Source organism: Corvus hawaiiensis, chromosome 20 (genome assembly GCF_020740725.1).
Source record: "Corvus hawaiiensis isolate bCorHaw1 chromosome 20, bCorHaw1.pri.cur, whole genome shotgun sequence".
Lineage (NCBI taxonomy): Eukaryota > Metazoa > Chordata > Aves > Passeriformes > Corvidae > Corvus > Corvus hawaiiensis.
The window spans coordinates 4,203,587-4,222,998 of record NC_063232.1 but is presented as its reverse complement, the minus strand read 5'-3'; the positions used below and the strand labels follow the sequence as shown (position 1 = coordinate 4,222,998).

Genomic DNA, 19,412 nt, shown 5'->3' with positions numbered 1-19,412 from the left:
GTTGTTAGGGAAGCCCGAGAGTGTAAGGAGGAGAACTCTTGAAACTTGTCAGAATTTACAACAGATTTCATACCATTTCAATTTCTGATTATCCCCACTTGAGCACGTTCCGGGGGGGGATGGTGGCAGCTAAATGACCTGAACTCCCGCCTCTGCTCCGACCAGCCTCCACTGCAGGAGGGCAAGACATTCAACTGCTGCTCCTGGATCCCTCCTCAACACCAAGGCCCAATTCTCCAGACAGCACTGAGACAAAGGGTTTTGGGTTGCATGGAGGAGTGAGGAACTGAGGCAGGAGTTAATTAGGAATGTAGGAAAAGGGCAGAGAGAACGGGGAGATCCACGACTGACACAGGCTGGAGACAGAGGCAGAATCCTGCTCCAAGTTATTTGCTGCTCTGGTGTGATTAATTGCCTCCAAATACTCCCAACAGTGTGCACTGCAGCAAGCAGGGAGGAAAAGTGACAAAATAAAATGTATTCATGTAATTAAAGACTGTTACAATTAATGTGCACAAAAATATAAGCAGGCTCCACAAATAGTCTTCAAAATAGTATTGACTCGCTCCTCAAGGCCTTTCGTTGCAGCTTAATGTTCTGTTCTATTTTTTGACTATTTTAATAAAGTAAATAAAATTAATAAAGTTCACTTGTCTAGAAAGCCCTATCAGACTTTGGCACTGTATGAAGGACAGAGCCCTTGTCTGGAGATTTTACAGTTCCCAAGCTTTATTTTAAGAGAACACAGTTGAAAGTTTATGCCTCAAACACAGCTTCCCACTTCACCCTCCTCTTTACTACACAGGAGGTAAAGCTTTTTCTTACCAGAAATACCAACTTCGACATTAATACAGAGGGTTTTTTCAAGATTTGAGGTGCCTGAAATATCACAAGTTCTCTGCCAAATCATTCCTGCAGTTTAGATTTCTTTCAGCACAATGCAAAGCAATTTAAAACGTGATGAAACCATTTAAGCAAGCAATGATGAACTTCGGGCTTTACCCAAACAATAACGGTCCTGGTCCTTTCAAACGCTGACTCATTGAGTGACCTCACAGTGCTTAGGAGACAAGTCTTAAAATGAAGAGTTGGGCTTTAATCACAGCTGACATTTTATTGGTGGCTTGGAAGAATTTATTTTTAATATAGGGAGCTGGCTTGAAGATTTAAACTTCAAAAGACTCCGAAGAAAGCAAACAATTATAGACAAGTCAGCTCCACATACACATACCAAAAATTTGAATAGAGAGGGAGGTGGGCTGTCTCTTTGTGAAAGACAAAGCAACTATGTCACTGCTTAGAAGTGTCATGCAATCAGTATTATATTATCTAAAGCTTGCAAAAGAGATAAAAAAAGATCTAAAATAATACAGCCTGGGGCTCATCACCTTCAATAGCACACCTGGCACATGAAGCATGGGCATCCCACCTCACAACATGGCATGTCCACAGTGGGCCTTCCCCACTTCCCACCGATTCCACATTGCGTCTGCAGGGATGCATTTTGAAGTTAAGAGTAGTTCCAGCAGGCGCCGTGGCCTGGTGTCTCCCCCTGCCACACTGGAACACATCCCCTTCAGAAACTGTAGTTTCTGTTGATCCCAGTGTTTGCCCAGTGTTGCAACAGTTATACTGTGCATTAATATTCAACAGTTCTTCAGGATGTGTTCTCTGGAAAAGGGAAACTAGAGATTTCCACGTCTGCTCATCTGCAGCAGTTTTCCTTCTTACTGCACTTTGGCAAGCTAGCAAAGAGGCAATTTTCCTTGGAATTCCACACCCAGTGCCAAGTATTCCCACATCCAGGCAGAAAGCTGGGCACAGCCAGTATAATTTCTAACTCAGTAATTTATTCAAAGGTCTGTTTTATGAAGCTTTGAAGTGGATGGCTTTGCAGAGAACCTGCCATTTAAAGCTGCAAAATTAAGGCAGCAAGGAATGAATCAACTGCTACAGGAATCATGAGAAAGTTTTCCTGGAGAGTCTGACCCAGGATGAGTTTTGTGTTCATATTAAAATGCAGTTAAACTGAGAAGCTATTGAAGTGATTTTTTAAGAACAAATTATTTCCTTTCAAAGGCAATCCTCACTAAGACACTACATTTAGTTTCCATTAACTGTTTTCAGGTAAGTTAAAAGTGAAACTATAAAATTAATCCATGAAAAAAATAAAATGCTTGCTTTGTAATATTTCATATGTCTGTCTCCTGTTTAAAACTCAAAATTGGGAAACACAAAAATTACCATATTTATAGATATTGGGAAGAGCTGTTATACAAAGTATGTGTGGCATTTATTTACATTTTTTCACCACAGTGTTTTCATTTATAGCAGGGGTTCAGACTTGCGACATTCTCCATATTCCAACACATCCAACTTAACAAAGCACTCCAGCAGACCTTCAGTTCCAAGCAGGATTATAACCACACTGTTCAAAACCTTGCCACGTTTGGCCGCTGGGATCTAATGTGTTTCAGTACAAGGCAGTTGTGATTTACCAGTTGATATGCAAGTGCTGGAATCTCAGAATTAATTCTCAGAAGCAGTTTAGTCAAGATGGATGACAGGGTACGAGCACTGCTCACAGCTTGACCACAGCTATTCTCACAGAGCTGCTGCAGTTACGTTCAGGTAAGGAGGAGCTTCTCCTTGACTCCATTTTTGTACTCTGCTGTGTACATTATTTATAGGTACAAAGCTGGTCTCTTTAAAGACTTCTCTCTCTAGAAGCAGCTGGATAGTAGGCATTAGGTTAGAGGTCTTAAAAAGCAGCAAACCCCAAAAAATTAAAAAAGGATTTAACCCCTAGCTGAATTGTAGAAATGGATACAACGGACACTCATCTTTCCCATCCCTAGCAATTTCAGCATTTCCACCTCAGCACATGCTGAATTATGATTTTTTTTTCTAAAAACTTAAGTTTCCAAATGCCATAAGCACACTATGTTAATTCTTCATTCACTCTCCAGAAAATTAAGGCAGTCCAGCACCAAAAATAACCATGAGGCATAGTTTTGTGAGGCAGCAAAACTGACGTAACGGCTGCTCCCAAAAGGGAAGGTCATCTCTCTCTGCCCTGCCCTCACAGCAATGCTGCTGCTTCTCAGAGCCCATTTGAGAAATTAAACTAAAAAACAAATCTTCAGATGGAAAAGTGCACATTTTTATTCTGGTTAAGCTCCCTGAACTGTTTCACAGAGGAAACAGACAAATATTAACACCCTGAAGAATGGGCTGTCATTACAGCAGCTCAGGAGTTGCCTTTCCACAGCCAGCCTGGCTGCAGGGATGACCTTCTGGGAATTGGGCAGTGGGGACACAGCTGGGGTTGCAGCCACTTAAGCCATCTAATTTTATTTTGCTCATATTTGTGAGTCAATTCCCTCAAGTGCCCAAAGGAGGATGGCGTGACCATCCTTCAAAGTGTTTTGAGCAAGCTGTAACAGAATGGCTGTAACCAGTGGGACTTCTGGTGGGTACATCCATTGTTTCACAGGACTCAATCTGAGGATCATCCCTGTTGTAAAGACACTGAAGTGTTCACACAAGCATGAGTAACATCTGCTGCCCATATCTGCATGCAAAATTGTTTACTAGAGTGCAATTGTATAAACTGGAGGCAGCTTCTTGGACACATACAAGAAGCAGCATGGGAGGCAGGCTAGCAGATTGGCCTCAGCCACATCTCTCATCCTTACTTCTCTGGGATTTCAAAGAATCCTGGCTTTCAGATAATTCTGGATCTCCTCCTGCTTCCTAGGATCGTCACAGGGAGCACAGAGAAACCCCCACAAACACCTACCAAGGTGTTCTTGCACAAACACCCCTGCTGTTAGGACCTGAGGCACAGGCAGTCCAGCCTGACTTACACAGGAAATTGTATCAGTCACTGCTTGCAGTAGACTTTGACCTCTGGAAGACAAATGAAAAAAAGCTCAATCCACAAATCCCAAGCACTTTTTATCTTGTTATACAACACAACAGTCACAAGGCTGCTAGTCACATTTCATTCTCATTTCATTTGGATACCAAGCAGTTACTTTGAAACAGGGATTTTTTTTTTTGTAATTATTAGTTTTTAAATGTGTGTTGGGTATGTCTGCATTTGGCACATGGGGACTCCACTGCTTGTGTTTGCACTCAGGGTCTCCAACCTAACAAGGCCCAGCACTCACAGAACACCAGATCTGGAAGGGTTATTATTTGAGTTATTGCTGTGACTGCTGCTTCATTATGTGACACAGGGCAATGACGGTTGACTACAAGATTAGGGATTGGGAAGAGCCCTTGTCTGAAGGAAATTTAAAAAGACTGGGACCATTCACCTTGGAGGGAGTGAATCAGAAAGAACACAGTGAAGGTATTGCAGAATGCATAGCTTAGAGATAGCAGCTGGCGAACTTTTGTTCACCTTATCTCAAAACATAGGAATGCAGGAACATGAAGGAAAAAAAAAAAAGGTAAATGAAAAGATAAGCAACCACCTTTTAATGTTTTGCATAAAATATATACGGGATTCACTGATAAGCTACATTGTGAAGAGCAAAGTATTATTAGTTTTGTCAACGAATGGGCATAATTCAGCTAAAAGTAAATATTTGACATCTAAAATAGAGGTTTTGTAAGGATTACTATTCTTTGGAGCACAAATGAGCTTCTGCCTCTTGGGATTTAAGAGACTATTTCTGCCAGGTATCCAGGGCCTGGGGAGCTCATATAGAAGCAGCGTGAAGAACTTACTTTTAAAAACCCATCTCCTCTGAAGAACTCATGGACTGAATACAAACGAGACAGCTGATGGCTCTAGTTGGGGAGGAAAACAGACTGACTGGCAGGGCAAGCAATGGGCACTGTGCAGCAGATGCTTGTTAACATCCAGATTCCACAGAGGAGTTCCTGCATCCTCAACTGCCTGGATCTGTGCTCCATTTTATACAATTCAGGTATTTTTGTTACTAAGTGAGGACGCTGCAGGAGTCAAAGGCTAACCCTCGCCTGTATTTAGCCCTGCTTCCTTATCTTGGAATCTGGTCCACGGTGCCACTCTCGTTCTCCCACACAGTTTCTGTACTCCACTGCTTACCTACTCATGAGGACTGAATTCCAGGACAAAGGCTGTTGTTCGCAACAAAGGGTTTGTGGAACAGCTATTCTGGCATGGCTCCCCAGGTGGAGATACAGTTCATATAGGCAAAAGAACTCACTAAATCATGTCCTTAAAAGGCAAACTACACCATCAGAATAAATCATCTCCACATCTTTGCTTTTTGCATGCCATCATTGCTGCAGGGTTAAGTCTGGGATTTTTACATTCCAACCTGCATAACTATTCTGGCAAAACTAGTAGTTCCTCAATCAGGAAAGGCTAGATGCACCAGGAAACAAAACAAAACAACAACCAACCAAACAAAACACACCAATAAAAAAGATCTTGCCTTATTTTCTTAACTGTTTCTTTTTTGTAGATATTGAAAAGAAGAATGAAGGAATGAGCCACGAGCACTGGCTCTGTTAACAACTGGAAGGAGAACTGTGTCCAAAAGTCACCTCTGGGGTGGAAAAAAGCAGCAGAACAGCAGTACACAGCAACCCTTACAAAAGGATTTATTTACTACATGTATGAAACAAAAATATGGTGTCCTAATGAAGCTGTGGTGGAACACAAGTAAAATCTAAAGACATAACTGAACCAGAATTCTAGACCCCCACTAAGACCCCCTACTCTGTAGTAGCCTATGAATTCATTCATCAAGTCCAATTAATAATATTCACTCTTCATTATCATCTTTTCACTGCAATAGACCTCATGTCAGCCCCAGGAAAGGATATGAGTCAATCCTTGACTAAATGCCTCTGATTCACTAAGGAACCAACACATATAAAATCACTTAAGATTAAAAAACACTAAGGTTTGCCTCACTGGTAATTTATCTAATGGCTGCTAAGATTGGGGCAATGGGAGAGAGATGAGAGAGAACAGCACTACATCACTATGGAAACTAGAATTTTCAAAATAAATACCTTTGCAGAACTGAGGTTGCAGGTCTAAAATATCTTGGTTTTGATGTTACCTCCCTTTACCACGAGATACAGCCAGGCTGACCAGTCAGGCATAGGGAAAAAGCTTGCATGAGGTGACAGAAGATATCCCATGGCTGACGTTCCTTATTCCAGGGCAGGTACCAGCTCTGAATGGAAACTTCAGTGATTGATTTGTTACCTGTACACTTTTGGGGGTCTTTCTGCCCCACAGCCATCTGGTTGCAGAATGAATCCATACCACTTCAGATGGGAAGTGCTACCTTTATCCCACTATACTGATAAATATTTGCAGTCTTATTTTTTTTATATCAAGTGAACTATGACAACACAGTATTTACAGCTTTGTAAAGTTCCAATTCCCTTACTCACACTAGGAAACTCCTTACCCTGGAAATAGCTCCACTGCAGTTACTGTTTAGGGTACCCAGTCCTTTGATTCCCATTAGTCAAAAATGGAAAATACAGTTGGTAACTTCCCCACTTGTGCCTGGGCAAAGGGTTTCTCATTTTAGACACAAACATACCTCCACACCCCACCTACCTTGTACCATCTCACTGATTGCTGCTGTAAACAAGTCAAGGCTCTAGAAATGCTGACTCACAGTGCTAAGACTATGGAAAATATTTAGAGTTGCTAAAGAAGCAAAGCCCAGCAGGTTTCCTGCCCTTCCTCCTTATCTGCAAGCCCCTTGCCATGACAGGCTGTAATGAAGGACCTTGCTTCCTGAGAGGAGGCAAAGAGTAGGTACTTGCTTCCTAAAGATAGCCCAGATTCCTTTGAATTCCCAGTTGTTAGCTAGTAACTGCAGGCAGGGGAAGACAACCCCCAGTGCTCACAACCGCAGGGCTACAGTTGTTGAGAGATTAATGGCTCCTGGGTAGGCTTTTTTGCCCAATGCAGCATTGCTCACTTCAGTGCATTTCCTGGGACAGAGTCAAGTTCCTTTAAAATGCCTCAGTATCTGCTACAGAAGGCTGTTCCTTACCTATGGACTTTACTGAACCGGATTTATTACTGATTCCTGCCTTCAGCACAGCTGAGTCAGTGCAGACAGGCAAATCACTATTTGCTTTGGGAGGGTTGGTACTGATCAAGACATGGGCAAGCAGCACGGGGTGCAAATTCTGTTTCCCTGCGGGCGTGCCAGCGCAGGCAGGGACAGGGACAGGGACCGGTGCTCACGCTGAGCTGGGGGCTGCGGACAGAGGTGGGGAGAATGGGGAGATCGGGGCTATCTCGACAGGAGCCAGTCTGGGTGCATTCTGCCTGTGTTAGCGCACTGCTGCGCTCAAACTAATCGGCTCTGGATCTTATCCAAAAGACAAGCTGAGTGCCTACCACATCAACAGCGTATTTTCCCCACTGGGGAATGACCTGTTGCAAAAGGCAGAGCATTTAAGGAAACAACAAAGTTTTATACCCACACGATTCACGTGGCAAATAACTTCAGAAAGCCTAAGGAGCATGGAGCCTTTATGACCGGCTGGGGATGGGCAAGGTTGCAGTGCTGCTGCCTCCTACTCCTCCTCCCATTACCTACACAGCTCATTTGCAAAGAAGCAGAGACTGATGAGCTACATTTACAAGCTGGGCAGGGCAGACCAGGGAACAGCTCTCACTGAAGGGAAGGAGCAGGCTGTGGTGAGAAATTGCAGTGCTCAGAAATTACTGTATTAAATGGTCACGGTGATGGTACTGAGTTGATTTTACCTATAACCTGTTCTAACTGCAGTCTGTAATTAACATGGCATATAGCTTCTAAATGCACTAGAAGCACACAAGTAGGGATGCAGAGTTCCCTTTTCTATTGGCAGCTGACTTCCAGCTGCACATCAAATGAAATTCTTAGCAAGCTGATCATGCGCATATTTCTCTCTATACTTGTCAATATGGAGATGCATTTGGCTGAAGTCTCCCTCTTATGAGGCAACAGGAGCCATTTTAAATAGGTGGGGACAGGGGCTGGTCCTACAAGACTCCCACTAGTTTAAGAGAACAGTAACTATAGTGCTTTTGCCCTATTTATAGTGCTTACTCAAAGCAAACCTGAGGTCCTATCAGTCCTTCTGATAGTGACAGCGAAGGTGGCTCAGTGTGAAGATGGCCCTGTATGAAGAATAGATTGGATCATAAATGCAGAACAGCTGCTTAAGCAGAACACCAGGAAAAGAAGCAACGATGTTGCTGGGCAGAGAAAAGCATTGCAAGAGCTCACACATAGCCTCCTTCCTCCAAAGGCACATGCGCACTGCTATCATTCAGTCACATTTCTCTCAAGCTTCCTGGTAGCAGCATCAGCAAGTGCATTCTGTCACATCTGACTGGCTACAGAACTCTGTCCTCGTCTGACAGTAATGACCTGGCCTCGATTTTTCACATTTCTGTAGTCTCCTTCCTCTCTTCCAGCACTATAAAAGCACTAGGCATGAAACCTGCAGCACAAAGGAAATTCTCGCTAGCACAGCCTGCTGCAGTACACTTACCTCAGCAGCACAGGAGCTGCAGGCATGGCAAACCTCACATAACCTACATTAGATTCCCATAACGTTCCAAATCAGGCACTTAACTTCCAGACTTGGCTGAGACTCATATCCATAGCCAGACTTAGTATACACAACGGAGACTAAAACTCTGAGGATCATGGTGTGCAGCTTTGCTCCTTTGGTAAAATGTAATGCTCTACAAAAACAGACAGTTCAACCTCATAAAAACAGCCTAGTTTTGGCCCAAGAACAAATACTGAAATCCCCCTAGAACTAAGGGCCATCCAGATTTCTCCACATGCAAATTGCACTGTAAAAGAGCAGCTCTCTGGTTGAATGGCTACAGCAAAACACACTTGACATTGCCATGGCCTAGCCTCTGATCCGCCGCTGGCCAGAGGTGATGTCATGGGCTGTGTTCACTGTCTGGAAATGAGGAGCAAGAAACGCTGCATTGGCTGGCCAGCCCATCCAGTGACACATCCTGACATGGGCCACAAGGAGACAGGAACAGACTGATAACTCTCAAACATCATGGAAACAAAACCCCAGGGAGAAGTTGTCTGGGTATAAGCACGCTAACTTGGCGAGTGGCAGCAGGTCCGCCCACACCTTTGACACTTCAGCCCATCTCTCCTCAGTCCTCTCCCATCCCTCACTACCTCTCTTTCTTCAAGGCTGTTCAGCTAAACTGCTGCTGTCCCTGCTTTGTTTACCCAGTTCTATCTGCACTGAACAGGAGCAAGAGTGCTCTCCACCGATGTCACCACTACCTTTGAGAAAAAAGCTGACCTGCAAGCTATTTTTAGCCACGTTGTAAAGTTGTGGAGCTATTTTGGTCACATCTCTGTATGAAAGCTGCAGGATGCTGACAGGCTCAATGATTGCCTAGGGCAACAGGGGCTTTAACTGGGAACGGGCACAGCTTGTGACTTTGCATTAAGGCTTCTCTGCCCTTCCCATGCCATAGGACTCTTTAGACCAAGATTTGATTTCCCTTCCTTTTAGGAAAGAGTAACACACCTTCCTGAATTCTGCTGGATACCAGGGGCTCTGAAAGTCTTTGCAGTGATGGCCTCCAGCTTGCACTATCTCCAGGTCTGCAGAAGGTACTATTTATTCTGTGGGCTCCCTCACTCCCATTTGCCTCATTCCCTAGGAGGAGGCAGGTGCAATTATGAGTTCACAAAAACACCGGACAAGATTTTATCAATCTTCCTTTGCATCAGACCTCTGTAAAAGATCAATAAACATTAGGCTAGTGCCTGCTGAGAAGTCGGGTGCATGTAACTCTGTGGAGGTAAAAGGAAGAACAGAAAGGAATCATTTGCATAGCAACATGTTGTCCTGAATACAGAGTAATGCCTGGAAGCTCTGGGGTATGTCCAGGGCATCAGGCAGAAGGTGCCTGGTCTAGACAGTTGTTTTCTCTGGAGTGCCCAAGGGTTGGCTGCCAAGGTTGCTGGGGATCTGTAGCAGGTGCAAAGCACAAGGAAAGTAGAAGTCAAAGGAACTGGATTTAATAGAATTAAGCCCAGAGATACAAAAGGAATCTTGAAGGATATGAGATATGAGGTAAATGAGAGAAAAAAAATACTGAAACTGCTGTTTAGGACAGATGAGTCAGATCTATTAAAGAAGGAACTGTATGAAAGTTTTTGAACAGCTGTCATCCAACCCACCCCAGAAAACTTGCCTTACGACTACTGCTGTCTGCAGCTATGGTGCATGTTTTCCCAAGACACTTCAGCGGTGTTAATAATTCTGCACCTATCCCATTTGGAACAAGCCCCTGATGCAGCAAGAAGAATCAGAATTTCATCAAGTCAGATTTCAAAGTCTCTCTCATGTATTTTTTCCCCCAACTTTCTTCTAAAGCTGGTCTGTTAGCAGTTCTTACACTAAAACCTACATCCTGCTTCTAAGGTGAGCCACTCCTTACTTCACTGATGCAACTTGCACCTGCTTTCATGAGTCAGCACAACCCGCATATCTCCTCCGTAGCCGGATCAGTGCCTGCTAACAGGATGAAATGTCCCAGGCAAACACTGGTGACCTGTTGCAAACAGATTTGATATGCATTGTATTTCACTGGGCATTTCAGCAGAAGGAGCTGGTTTAACTCATTTGGTCCCAGACAAGCATTAATCTGTGTTATATACTTTGCAATCTTCATGCCAGGAAAATCAGCTAACCATTAACTAATATCTTATGACATGTAAATTAAAACTAGCTTAATAAGAATTTAACTTTTTAGTCAATAGGTGGAAATGGCATGGACAGAATAGTATTGTTTAATATGCTGTTATTTTAGCAGGACAGAATGGAATTGTTGCAGTTCAGATCAGACACCGAGACATGTCCAGCAGCAAAATGTCAAGACCTGTTGGATCAAAAAGCTCAATGAAGTGTTTTGTGTATCAGCTTCCCCCAGAGCTATGCACAAGACTAGCAGCAAGCATTACATAGTGAAAACGTTTTGATCAGATGAAATAACATAGCAACATGTTGCATTATTTCTCTGCTGAGCTTAAGTAGCCTTTCTTTGGGACACTGCACAAGCAGGATAACAAAAACAGCACAAGAGTCTAACAGAACAGATAATCTGGCAGTTCCTGCATGGTGGACCCATGCTCCTGGTAGCAGAACTTTGCCAGTGTAGGAAGTAACTACTTCACCTTAATCATTTCTCTAGATTCTTAGTTTTCATCCATTACCACACAATCTTATTGTGAGAGCATTACTGGCATCAACTCTTGTCTCCACTGATTATTTAATGAAGATATCCTATCACCATCTCCACAATGCAGATATTTTTCTAGTAAATATCAAGAAACTGATTTTTTTTTTTTTTTTTTCCAAACATTCCTACACCTGTTCTATTTTCCGGTGTGGAAACACCAGGAATACAGTAGCAAATCACAGGCAGCTCACCCCATAGACGTAGACAGGGGTTGTCCACCAATTGTGTGGATCTCGGCAAGCGTACACACCGCGCTGGAGCTGACGACTGCAGTTGTTCCCAATCTCCTCTAGGGAGTGCAGTCGGAAAGGAAGAGATGGAACTGCAGCGCACATGCCAGCTGGGAATCGGTGACTCAGGATATTCAGTCACAAATGGTGCCTGTCCGTTTCCAGCTGAAGGCAGGGAGCAGCAATGAGGTTTGAACTCGATGTAAGAGCAGAATTCTACTAGAACCCGAGGTATGCTTTACTGAGTGAAAGGAAGGTCTGCCAAGATGCTAAAAATCAAGATGTACATCAAGCAATAGGACTTCAAATACTGGATCAATCGTTTAAGCCAACACCCCTACAGCTGAATGCAGCATGGACAACACTTCTATGGGGCTTCCATCTCTTACACCCATGTGCATCCATCAGATCATCCAGCAAAGGTATGCCTAGTCTCAAAACATCATCCAGGCCTTGGTCTCTGCGCAAAGAACATCAGAGACATCATCTTTTAGAACTAGATGTATGTTGTGTGCACGTGCACAGTGCTCAGTACTAGACACTGGGCAGAGCCATCAACTTCTTTTATCATGGATTCACAAAACAGCTAAGCAGATAGTACCTGTCTGATCTCTGTGGTAAGGAATCATGGATAAAAAGGCCTAAGGTTGTCTCTTTTGTCCTTACAAATGACATGCATACCTTGATTCTGTGACCTGTTACACCTTCCTTAAAGAAGGACCAGAATGTAAAATATATCTACTCAGAACAGGATTTTTGCCCTCTTCCCCCACCCTAAAACAATACTGATCCATGTTCCCAGACTCGAGATAAAAAATTATTAAGAAATGCAAAGTCATACTACCATCTACCTAAGGTAAAGGATAAGAGAACAAACTCACCAGTTAAGAGTCTGGATAGGAAAAGCAGATCTGCAGGATGGACATGCCTACATTCAGACACGTGCCAGAGTGGATCCCAAGCACAGCAGACAATGCAATAACTTCTGCAAAGTTACTGACACTCTGTGACAAAGCAGGTCTGTGGAACCAGTGAGAAGCTGCAGCTTTGAGAAACCAAGAGACAGTAACTGTTACTGCTTATGGACAAAGCTGCCAGGCTGGCACAGACAACTTTGCCACATACAGAAATTACCTAGAGCAAAACAGGAACAGACATTCACATGTCCTAAAGACAGCAACCAGACCAAGAGCCAGGGATTTCACTTTCAGTTCAAGTAGCAGCAGATACCTGTAGGACAATGCCAGTCTTGTGCTTTCAGAGACTGAGAGTTCCCTCACTAGCAGGTGAGAGGATGAAAGCTTCTGCTTGGCTGTCTCTAGATGTGGGTTCTGCAGTTAAACTGCCAGCAGCTATCTCAGTTTAGAGTGAGCAGCATTGCTCCATTTGTTAGTGTGTGACAGCCCATGGGAAGGAGGTAGAGGCTCTGAGCACAAGCTTCATGTTTACTCAGCACCAGTTGAAGAGAACCATACATTTCCTAAACTCCTCACCATCACACTACATACCTAAGCCACACATATAAGGTACAACAAGCTAATTCACTCATCTATAGTCCCTGTTGCTGTTTGCTCACCTGTGTCCCTCAACCAGCATACCAAAAGCCCCATTACTGACATAGGGAAAAAAAAATAAAGAACAAAAGCCTGTAGAAGCTGTGATAAATAAAAAGGAACCATCAGCTCTTTCTTGTCCTTGCAAATAACAGAGCATCTCCTCCCTGACATGTCCCATCCACTCTTAAATTTTCCCACCAGCACTGATTTCTGTTGCTGTCTTGAATAGCTACAGGTGGGTTTTTTTAATAAAAGCAGGGAAAGGCAGGCTTAGCATCAAGAGATCTTCAGAACTCAGTAAGATTATTCCTGGTGAGGGCATAATTGATTTCCAGGGAGATGTTTATGATGTATGCATTATCACAATCTCAGAACTTCATTCCCCACCTATTTAGGATTCCCACACTGGATTACAACCTGCCTTCACATATGAGATGTTGAAGCTTTCAATGAGGTCACGCCAGACTCTGACAAGCACTGATGGGTGAGTCATGCTGCAGTAGCCAGAGATACTAGCAACACATTTGTTAATCTGTATGCAGTCTATCTCTTTTTCTGGTCTAGAATCTTATTCAAAGGTGAAATATAATGTCTCAGAGATAGGTGACTGCAGAACTGCTGAAGAGCAAGGCCACAATTTCACAACTATTTTACGGATTATAAGAATCAGTGCCTGGAAGCACATTTACAGCAACGTAAAATGTTGTTTTACCCGTAAACTCTGTAAAACAGGAGATCAAGATCCAGATGGGGTCAACAGCAGAGCTGTTCACTGCAGATCACTGGAAAAGCCACCATGCTAAAATGGAATCTAGTTCTCAGAAGAGTTCCATCAACTCTTGCTCCAGCAGTTCCAGTCATCATCTCCAGCAAACTGCTCTTCCAGAGGCTACTTCCCTGTACCACGGTCAGCTGGTGTAAATACACATCCCTACACCAGCCAGTCTAGGACAAAGCCCCGGGTAGTCACAGCACTGTCAGGCTCGGGTCTGAGCTAAGACAGCCAGCCCTAACCCAGCAGGGTCAGGCACAGAACAAACTGTCTTCTGCTGACTCAGCTATAAGGGAAAACCTGTGGAGAAGGATTAGATCAGACAACAGCAACTTCTTGAACCGCCACAGCAAAATTCTCCATGGAAGCTTTGGAAATGTGGCAAAAAGGACACAGAAAACCATGGAACAAGTGAGATATGGGGAATGAATGCATGACAGCAGAAAAAAAGTTTCTTCATCTTGGTTAAACTACTGGACAGCCAGGAAAAAGAACCAATAATAAAGGGAAGAGACAAACTAAATCTAAAAGAAATCCTGCAGACAGAGAACAAAGAAATTAAATGCTGTTGTATTTTCATTGCCGCGAAGCTAAATTAAGCTTCCTAAGTGAAGCAGAGAAATAATTGGTTTAGATTTCTATTCAGAAGACAGCGTGAGCAGCAAGTGCCAGTGGAACAACTAACAAAAGGTGTCTTCCCTCAGAGAAAGCAAGCCAGCAGATTGCATAACTTAAATGAGTTTCCTCCCAGTTTCACATTATTAGTCACCTTTCTCCCTTCTCTGCCAAAGGCCTCTTCTTACCCATCCATCCAAGGAGCAGAGCCAAGGCCTTTCCTGCGCTGCTTCTTTCCATCAGTCAGTCTTCAAGACCAAGGCCTCCATAATACTGATCCTTGTACCCATTGCAGGTATTCTGAGCCAATGCCAGAGTAAAACCCCCTTCAGCACTGCTGTTGGGAAAAAATCTGAGATACCTGAACAGACTCTCCTTATACTCAGTTGTCATGGCCTAAAAAACCAGTTAGTTCTGAAATTCTGAAAAGATTTCAAAGCAAAATTACTGCCAAGACCCATTGAAGAGCCTTCACTAGCAGAAGACATGCTACCTAGAGTCCCTTGGAAACCTGTTTGACTCAGGTGGAAATGACCTACTGGCATTTATTTGTAATTGCCCAGCATGGCAGTGGCGGAGGAAGGAAAAGCAGTTGAGTCACACTGCAAGCCACTTTTCCACTTTTGTCTGGTTTCCCAGAGGGCAGAGTGGGACAGTCAGAAGGCTGAGATTCTGACACTGATTTCCCATATGACCCCGACAAGTACTTCTTCTTGTGCCACCATTTCACCATTTCTTAATAGCTAAAACCACTCAACTCATGGGACAATCATAAGTGCACAGCAAGGAGCATCTAATAAAAGGTAAGAGAAGAGTGAAGTATTATTACTGTTGTCATAGAATACAAAAGCAGTTATGTAATAATGTCAATATTGCTTCATTTTTGTCCTTACAACATGAACTGTCAGAGGGACACTGTCTGACACGGCATTTTCATCCCAGTGGATGTACCCAAGCATTTACATCATTGATACAAAACCAGATTGTTGTAATCTGGAAGACTCTACCTCGTTTATTTTGACCAGCCTCTCTCTAGAACATGTTTTTCCTGTATAACCTCATAACCCATAATAATGGCCCAAACTGCACTATAGGAATGATGGCAGGTTTCGTGTGCTAGTAAAATCAAAACAACTCCTCACTTGTGCATTGCACAACTGGTCACTCACTAAAACACACAAGTGCTTATCTTCTCTGCAAGCAGAAAGTTAGTTTCTAAATTGGTACATCATACATACAAAGAACACTTTCTAAAAAATCTCAATGGCATGAAAGAATTAACTTGGCTAAATTATACCCTGCTTGTACGATGACAAATTTCCTAAGAAAAAACACTGATAACTGCTGTCGACAACTACTATATAATTAATAACCAAATTTCTCTGCTTCAAGTTCTATGATTTCTCCTAAAATTTACAACTGTTTTCTTAAAAATGGCCAGATTCAAGCAGCATGTGGACTGAAGGCTGAGGAAGGCACGGCTGTAATTACAGCAGCTGAAACTGTGCCCTAATCACACTCTTATCTTTCTTATCTACTCCAAGTGTTTATAAAGCAATGATTACTGTACTAGGCCCCGTCACTGCTCCGAGTTAGTTCAGAACCAGCACCTTCATGTTGCTGTAAGAAGTTTACGCTGCTTGAACTGGTGTCATTCTGCTGAGACAGAAAGCCAAGCCTCTCGTCACTTAAAGTCATTAAAAAAAATAAACTATGACACCTCTAAAGGAGTAGGGGTGTTAACCCCAATGTCCTGGCCAAACTCCCAGCTTGAGTAATTACAATGTGCCTTGAATAAATTCTTGCCACAGTTTCCGTTGGACATAGTATTGTTCTCTACTTCCTCTCCTACAATATCATGGAGTGCTGGTGCGTGCTCTTAAAGGTCCTGTCCATGCTGGAATGTCATATGGGTCTACTCCAGGACCAACTCCGCAGCAGCACATTGGGAGCAATGTGTTGAAACCAGTTCTGCCTGTCAGCTGAACCGCTAGGCAATTTGTAATATTTATTTATTGATGTTCTGGCACCTCCTTCAGACGGAATTAACTATGGGTATAGCTATCTGACAGATAGACTGGTGCAAATCCCAGATGCAGATGTACATAAACCTGTTTAGTTCTTCTTTAAATGGACTAAATTTGCATCAGGAAATTAGCAAATGAAGCTGAACTAACTTTCTAGATGCCGTCTATGGTTTTTGAGAAGGCAGCAAGAACATGCCTAATGCGATGAACTAGGAAAGCTAAATGTGCTGTTTAGTTCAGCTGGCAACAATAAACATAATTTTCATACTGGCTGTTCCTTCAGAATTTCAGTGGACTTTTTCTAAACAGTCTGTTCACAGACTATACTGTATATTTTTGAAGCAGTCACTGAATACATATCAAATGCAGATCTAGCATTTCAAGTAAAATACTTGGTAGTTAATGGTAAAGCATTATTCACATTTCTCTGCAGCCACTGTTAGAGACTCTAAGGATTTTTACCTAGAGCTCTCATTATTTTGCATGTGTGTAACACAAAGAACTGAGGCCCAGACTCTCCACTGGCATTTGCTGGGTTAGCTCCATGGACCTCGCTAACTCTCATAATTCATGAGCTTTACAGGCAATTTGTCTGCAGGAAGAAGTACAAGATCAAGATTCAGAAGAACCTGATTCTCAACTCTACCTTTTGACCCCGTGGGCGGATCACTCTCTCTTACTGCTCCATTTTGTTCTCCCATCTCCAAAAGCAAATGATACACAATTCGACGAAACAAGTATGAAACCAAATTAATATCAATAGGCCACGCTGAGCAGATTCACATTAAACACCATTCTTCTAACATTTGAAAATACAAATGTTTACCTTTCGAGCACGCCCTTAATTTCCCCAGAAGCATGTCTCCCATATTATTTCAGAAGACAAAAACTGTAGTTTCAGAAAGCGGATGGTTTTATTTTTGTGTCATTACAAAAATGCCTTTTAACTTGTCAAATGATACACTACAAATATCTTTGGCAGATGAATGAAACCATTCCTGTCATAGCTGCCAACTTCAAGGTTGAGATAATCAGATAAACCTTTAGTTTGCCTCTCCCAATACCCACAACAACATATGTTTGAAGTGATCCACATTTGTCTCATTTTTCCTATTGGGATTTGAAAAGGCAAAGTATCAAACCACTTTGTGACAATTTCACAAAACTCTAGATGTGGTCCACAATTGTTATGGCCAACAACTTTTCTCAGGTGTCCCCCCCATCCCAGGTTAAACAGTCCCCAGTAGCTCTGCTTGTCTAAAGGTAAATGCAAAATTTACCAAAATCATATCCAGCATCACCTCAACACCTGCTGGATACAAAGCTTTCTTATGATACAAAGTATCTCAGATTATGTGGAAAATAGGAAGGAAGTTTGTTTCGCCTGTTTTATTTCAGCAGTAGCACTAATACTGGATTTACAGAATTGTATTATTTCATGCTGGGGACATCTCAAAATTGAATATTTGCAGGGTACTTTATAATAAAGCACGCTGTCCCTTCAACGTAATTCTGAAGTCCAAAGCGGAAGCCATCCCTACAAACACACCTTTGACAAACTGTGTCTTATGTAACTGCTTCTATTCATTTATTACCAGGATGTCAGTACAAATTGTTATTTTGATGATTCCTTGCCCCCATACTTCTGAAAGGGAAAGCAACTATAAACACAAGGGAGACTGACCTCAGTGATTTCCTCTGTTCAGACAGGAGGACAATGCGCTCAAACACCATGACAAGGAGAAGTGGACTGTTTAGAATTCCTCCAGCTGTAATCTATAGTAAAAACAAATAAACAAATACGTGACTACAAGATGCGATAATTAATCCCTGCATGAAGCCAACTGTTATCTCTGCTTTGTAGATGGAGATACCAAAGCACACAAAGGCTCAATAACCTACCAAGTTCAACACCCACCACTGAAAGCCAAGAGTACAGTTCAGGAGACCACATGCTCAGTCCATCAAATTTTTTTTTTCCTCTTCTGGCCGCAACCCAGATACAGCTTGGCCAAGGGCAGGCTGAAATGCACCCATTTGGTGAGGGCATTTGCACTAGAGCAGTCACCTACCACCTCCTGGGATTGCCACCACCTGCAGCTCAGCTGCTCCTGGCCAGAGAGGCAGCTCCACTTGGCTCCATATCCTCACCCCAGCCAGGCTGCCCCAAACCCACTGTCCTCTGCCACACTGCCCCCCAAAATTTCCCACCCGTGCCAGGCCTCTCCCCTACACCTCATCTCCCTATCCATGTCTGGGCCCCATGCGTACCCCATTACTTAGCCCCCTGTCTCTCTGCTCCCCCACACCTCTACTCAAGTTTTCTCATTCCCCCTCAGGAGTGCTGCCCCCTACAACCCTGGCTGAGCTCAAATAGCCTCAGCAGCCTCCCACCATCTTCTCTCTCAGGCCCCTCTCCTCCCTCAGTGTCCCCACACAAGGCTTCCACAAACCTTCCTTCCCAAACTCCCCTCAGCACCCCCACGTGCCACCTCTCTCCTATTCTCCTGTCCCTCACCAACCCCTCACCCTAATTACCCCTCACCTGTCCCCTCAACCTGCCTCTCACACCAAAACCCCTCCCCACACAACCCTTTACAGATGGTCACTCTTTCCTCACACCAATGAGCCCTCCCCAAGAGCCCCTCACACCAGGGGTTCCCCCTCACACAACCCCTCACAGCCGGCCGCCCCCTCCTCACAAAAGCCCCCCCCCGGACCAACGACCTCTCCCCACAGAGCCCCTCACACCAGCACTCCCTCCTCAGAGCGCCCCTCACACCCACGACCCCTCCCCACGCAGCCCCGCCCGCGCCACAACTGCCCCTCCACCGCCCCCTCGCGGCCCCGCCCCTGCTCCCCCCGCCGCCCCCAGCCCCTCCCGCCGGCCGCGGTGGTGGGGGGGGGGAGGGAGAGGGCGGCGAAGTCTCGCGAGAGGGGCGG

The 19,412-nt window shown here is 43.8% G+C and overlaps 1 long non-coding RNA gene across 2 annotated transcripts; it reads right to left on the bottom strand.

The window, feature by feature from the left end:
- Nucleotides 1-1,094: 1,094 nt before the first annotated feature.
- Nucleotides 1,095-18,705, bottom strand: LOC125336134. 2 transcript variants are annotated; one of them, XR_007207676.1, is made up of 4 exons: nucleotides 18,154-18,705; nucleotides 12,381-12,544; nucleotides 11,461-11,664; nucleotides 1,095-10,909 (listed from the first exon to the last, which is right to left on the bottom strand). It is a non-coding gene; the product is annotated as an uncharacterized LOC125336134 (long non-coding RNA). The 2 variants fall into 2 exon arrangements; XR_007207675.1 differs by having other exon boundaries at nucleotides 1,095-11,664.
- Nucleotides 18,706-19,412: the final 707 nt, after the last annotated feature.